We start from the raw sequence: 5,883 nt of genomic DNA, 5'->3' as shown, positions 1-5,883 counted from the left end.
TCTCTTAGAAGTTGGTCTTGGGGGATTTCCATACCTCTAGATCTACACTATTGTTCAGTAGTCTTAGCCTCTTCTCTGAACCAGGTTCTCCATTGTCATTGTGGATCAGGCGCTAAAACAGCTTTAACCAAGTCTACCCAGTCTTTAGGGATAATTCTATTGCACACTGACCATGAGTTTAACATCTGCTTCACAAATGGCGAACGCATGCCATATGAGACTACTGCTTCCTTGAATCTCCTTAAATCTAACATTGCCACTGGAGTCCCGTCATATTTTACAGAGCCTCTATTATTTGGCACTTCCTGTAAGGTGACTTGATACATTAAGGTTGGTGGTTTGGAAACCTTGGGCTGTTCTGCTCTAACCTTATAATGCAGTGCTGAAATTGGTTCTCCATTAAATTCTTCTGTCTGGGTCTGAATATCTTCATGATCTGTTTTATTAAGTTTTTCTAAAATTTGTATCTTAGCACTCAGATCAATCAACTTCTTTAGTGATAAAACAAGAATGATAAAATGGATAATGTTTGTATAAGTCCCATCTGTACTTGTTATCCCCTCACTTAATTGATCCATTTTCAAGTCATCCAGCATATTATCCTACAGAGACCTAAATCCCTTCATTATAATAGTGCTTCCCATTGTATAATTCAAGAAAAATCTCTCTCTTTTAACTAGTTCTTCTCTTTAAGAATTAATTATCTTACCACATCTTTGACAATGTCAGTGAACTGTGAGGTGTACCATGTCTGATTGAAGAACTGGCATGTAGCCATGATCTAAGAGTGGCAGCTGGTGGAGAGGGGCTGTAGGGAAGGCCCTAAACCCATGGCAGGGGTGCGGAGAGAGAGAGACCTGCTGTGGAAAAGCACACAGGATTTCGAGGGAAAAACACAAGTGGTGGAGCGGCCTAAAGGCAAAGCCAGCCAGTCTAGGGCAGATCAGTCCTGTGGCATTTGGAGCCCAGGTGCCTCTAGGGCAGATCAGTCCTGTGGTGTTTGGAACCCAGGTGCTTCTGGAGTTTGGGTGGCAGCTGAAGACTGTTTTAGAGAGGCTACCATAGGGAAATCCCAAAATCACTCAGAGGCTCCGGGGGAAAAAAACGAAAGAAAAAACTAGCCAGCTGGGAAGTGACTCTGGTGGGAGCCCTACTTGTAGCTCTGGCCTGTGCCAATGGCTGCAAAAGCCACAGGAAAATGGCATTTTTTGTGAATTCATACCCCAAGCATTGGGTGCCAGATGTAGGATGAAAATAAAAACCCAGAGACAGATATGGAGGCGGGGGTTAAAGCTAAAGATCAGAAAAGCAAAACAGCCAGCCACTAGCTCTACCTCAGACTGAATCCAATGGCATCAGTCTCCACCAAACCTCAGACTCCTGTTTCCTCCAGCCATATATTCCTTTCTAGTGCTGGGATCAAAGGTGTGAACTCTGTTTCTCTTTTAAACTGATTCACTCTCCTGTGGCTCAGGGTGGCCTTGAACTCACAGAGATCCATCTGCTTTTGTCTCCTAAGTGCTGGGATTAAAGGTATGGCCACTATGGTTAACTAGTAGATTAGTGTGTATGTGTGGCTAACTAGTGGCTTAGCTCTTAACTAGGCATGTGGCTAACTAGTGGCTTAGCTCTTAACTAGGTATGTGGCTAACTAGTGGCTTAGCTCTGCACGCTGATCTTTAGGAACATTCTATTTGTTAGAGTACAAACAAAACATCACTACAGGCAGTTTTTAAAACAACAACAACAAAAGTCTTTATAATATTGACTTAGCAGGTGTAGATTAGAAGAAAGTATATGGGATAGGTAGGGTTTTAGTTGGGGGATGGTAGGGGAGGAAGGGAGGGAGAAGGGAACTGGGATTGTCATGTAATTCAATCTTGTCTCTAATTCAAATAAAAAAATGAAAAAAAAATATTGACTTAGCATACAACCCAGCCATTGTCATCCCCACCATTTATCCCAGAGAAATGAAAATCTCTGTCCACGAAGTCTATAGCAGTTTTATTTGGAAGAGAAGTAATGAGTATCCTATAATAGGTGCAATACATGCCCCAAAATGCCACCTAGCAATAAAATAAATCCAGCAACTCGGAACATCTAGGAATGTGCTGGGCAAGAAAAGCCAACCTCAAAGTGTCAATGTCTCAGTGTCTTTTTCTGTAAGAAAGTGACTCTGAAAAAAACAGCATAAAGGAAAAGGGATTTCTCTTAACTCATTTCAGGCAAATTCCTCACACTGGGCCAATCCAGGATGTAGCAGCTTGAAGCATCTGTCACTCCTTGTCCACAACTGGGAGATAGAGGGAACTGCTTCCTAGTGCTCTGATTTCGTAGTCTGGGATTCCCTGTCTAGGGAGCAGGCCTCCCACAATTAAGACAGACCTTCCCACATTGACCAACAAAATAATCCCCATGGGCATGCCCAGAGCCCCATTCCCAGGCAGGTCTGTGTTCTGCCGCATACACTGCAGTAACCCTCACAGTCCAGACTGGGAGGGCTTTCATTTTACATTTTCATATTGATGCAGGTTTAGAGGTAAATACCGGATGAGTAAGATGACCTCTCATATCTGCAGATTCTACACTTTGGAGTCCACCAATTGTGGATTGAAAATGTATTTTAAAATATTGTATCCAAGCACAACATATGCAGACTCTTTTCTTGTCATTGTTCATTAAATAATAGAGTACAACAACTACCCACATAGCATTTACATGTGCTATTTATTGTAACTATGCTCTAGATAACTGGAGATTATAGGCAAATGTGCTATTTTAAGTAAGAGCCAAGTACTGGATTGTGTTATCTGTAGAGGGATTCCAGAGCCACTCCATGACAGGTGGGACAGACAACCATACATGTTATGGGGTTTAGGAATGGTGGGGAAGGCATGTGTGACTAGGAAGGGTAACATGAAGAGATCTTTTAGAAGGGGAGTACTTCTCTATCTTGGTCATGGTTATGGTTACACTAATGACAAACATGAGAAGATGCATGAATCTCCATAAACTTGATGCCACCATGATCTTCTGACCCTGTGCTTGCTGTAGATGTAATGACATGAGAAATAGCATGGCTGAAGAGGACCCGGGGCCTTTCTGTACTATCTTTACAAATTATTCCTATGAGTTGAAAAATTTCTCAAAGAGCTAATAATATATACATATAGATAGACATGCATATACATATTTATATATAAACAAAGCAAAACAAAATATCGAGGTCACAATTCTAAACGTCAGTTTGGATGACACATTAAAATTTGATTCCCCAAGTTTGGGAAAGTTCTTGAGAAGGATGGCCCTTTTCATGGGCTTTTGGTAACTGTCTATCAGAACTAAATATAGACCCAGCATTCTAAGAGAGTCTTGCGGGTGGGGGGGGCGAGCAGGTCCTGCTAGAGAAACACCCATGGGCAGAGAGGAGACATACATGGGTTTTGCAGTAGTGTTACAGGAAATTAAAACATTAGGACAGACTAAAAGCCCATCCAAAGCAGAATCACTATGTCAACCATGGCTTATTCCTATAAAAATACAGAAGTTAAAAGGAACTAAGCAGATGCAGTCACAGAAACATGTTAAGATTTTATAAATTAAGTGGCATGAAAAAGCCAGACAGAGAACAGCACATGTGACCTAAGACCTTTTAAAGTAAAACCTTAAGGCAATCCTGTTTTCTTTAGAAATATGTATGAATTATGAAGATATTAAAATCAAGATATAACTACTCTGGGAAAAATAAATGTCTAGTGAGAAAAGAGTGAAACATGAGGAAAACATATCACACAGTTGGCTAGAAATTAATGTGACCAATCTTGCAGTCTTTTTTTAAAGTTTATTTTACTTTGTTATATAAGTGGTTCTTCCAGACTAAATGGCTATTATTATGTTGGTATTTGCCATTTTTCCTGTGTAATTTTAGTTTTTGTGTGAGTGTGCATATTTGTATGTACACATGTATTTCACTGTTGTTTTTTCCCTTGGGGCAAAGACTTTTTAATGAATATATTTTACAAATACACTGGAGAATCATGCAGTGCTCCCTGCATTGGATGCAATCCTGGGCCACAAGTCTGTGCATTCCTTTGCAACTGGACCTGTGACAGCAGAGCCTTTCATCTCGCCTTTACTGTTTACTATGACTACTGCATTGTCTTCAAAATAAAGAAACACCTCATCTTTTCTTTGATATGACTTTCGTTGTTGAATTACCACTGCTGGATGGACATTTTTCCTTGGTTCTGGTTTGCCTTTTTTAACTGTAGCCATCACCATGTCACCCACGCCAGCAGCAGAAAGTCTGTTTAGTTGTCCCTTGATGCCCTTCACAGAGACGGTATACAAATTTTTGGCACCTGTATTGTCAGCACAGATGATCACAGCTCCTACTAGATGACCCAGGGAATCTGGAATTTCACTCCGGAGGACCCACCATGTCCTCACTTCGACATCTTGGACACCCGGAAAGAGTCAGAAAGGAAGTAAGTACAAGGGACACTGGGATATCTGTTGTTTTGTTTTGAGATGGAGTTCCTTTACATAGCCCAGGCTAGCCTCCTGGGCTTGTGTGATCCCTGCTTCAGCCTCCTGGGATTACAGGAGGCTGGTTTGTGTGTGATTTTTGAATGTAGTATTAGAAACTTCAGGGTTATTTCATGGTATAGAACTTGAAGAGAGGTTGTGCCAATACTTAACATATTTGGTATGCTTTGCCAAGCCCATGATCTGTGTGTATTATATACGAACTTCAGTCTTAGCTCAATCCTATACTCATTCCTTTCACTTTACTTGGAAAACTGAAATAAAATTGAGGACTGAAGGTGATAAGCAATTTGAAATCACAGTCTCTAATTTGACTACAGCAAAGAACCTGGCCTATCCAAGTGAGATGTCCTCAAAGCACATGTGTGGCTCTGGTTGAATCTATCACCCTTTGTTTTGTGTAGAGTGCTTTAACAAATTTGGCAAATGTCCACATTGAAAACTGTGGAAATTCCCATGATTCCTTGCCAATAAGGCAGACTGAAGGAGGAGGTCAGTGGCCACACTGCCTCTCCTGGGGAGAAAAGGGGTACTGTTACAGCTAACATCTTTTGAGTGGTCAAAGTTGCTTTCCTCAAGACAGTGCTGAAGGAGAATGGGTGACAAAAGCCAAGAGAAACTGTGTAAGAGCTCTTGTCAGGAACCCACCAGGGTGTTGGGTGAACAGTTTTACCTTGTTGTTCAAGCTCTTTGCCTAACTACAACTACCACAGCAACATTAATATCAGCAAATATTTGCATGTTGCCCATATGTACTGAGTAGTTCTATAAAGCCATGTAGTTCTCTGTGCTGCTAACTTAGCATTGAAGGTGACAATACAAAAACAGTGATCATACCTAGTACAGTACAGGAGTGAGGATTTGAACTTTACACATGGCCATAATTTTAAGACTATTGGCCAAGTTATCTCAATAACATAAACACTCTGGTGGGAGTATTACATGGTCATCCCAGCCCCTATTTGGGGGCAGGGTGAAAGAAATGATGCCACTGGGTTTCTGATACATGTCATAGTCACTCACTCATTGCTGGAGAGAGGTCCATGCTGAGTCCTGTCTTGTAGAATGACAGGCAGCCTAGATATTAATATTTATTGCCCAGGTTACCATTTGCAACCTGGATGGCAATTGCGAGTGATCTTTAGCTGGGGTACAGATACTGGATGTTACAGAAGCAGGGTCAGTCCCGTGGGTACACGTGGTGCTTCTGTACTGAACAGTGACACTGGCCAATGTAGCACTTTAAATCTTATCTGGCATATTTATGATTCAACTCTGCACAAGGGCTATTAGCAATGTGCCCCTTGCCCTGCAGAATAATTTCATGAAAAGAGG

General features: G+C 41.4%; 1 pseudogene; it reads right to left on the bottom strand.

The window, feature by feature from the left end:
- Positions 1–4,035: 4,035 nt before the first annotated feature.
- Positions 4,036–4,457, bottom strand: LOC100766697 (annotated as a pseudogene).
- Between the last annotated feature and the right edge of the window lie 1,426 nt (positions 4,458–5,883).

The sequence above is a fragment of the Cricetulus griseus genome, chromosome 2 (assembly GCF_003668045.3).
Source record: "Cricetulus griseus strain 17A/GY chromosome 2, alternate assembly CriGri-PICRH-1.0, whole genome shotgun sequence".
NCBI classification, from domain to species: domain Eukaryota; kingdom Metazoa; phylum Chordata; class Mammalia; order Rodentia; family Cricetidae; genus Cricetulus; species Cricetulus griseus.
The sequence above is the reverse complement of the archived record's forward strand: the minus strand, read 5'-3'. Positions and strand labels throughout refer to the sequence as shown.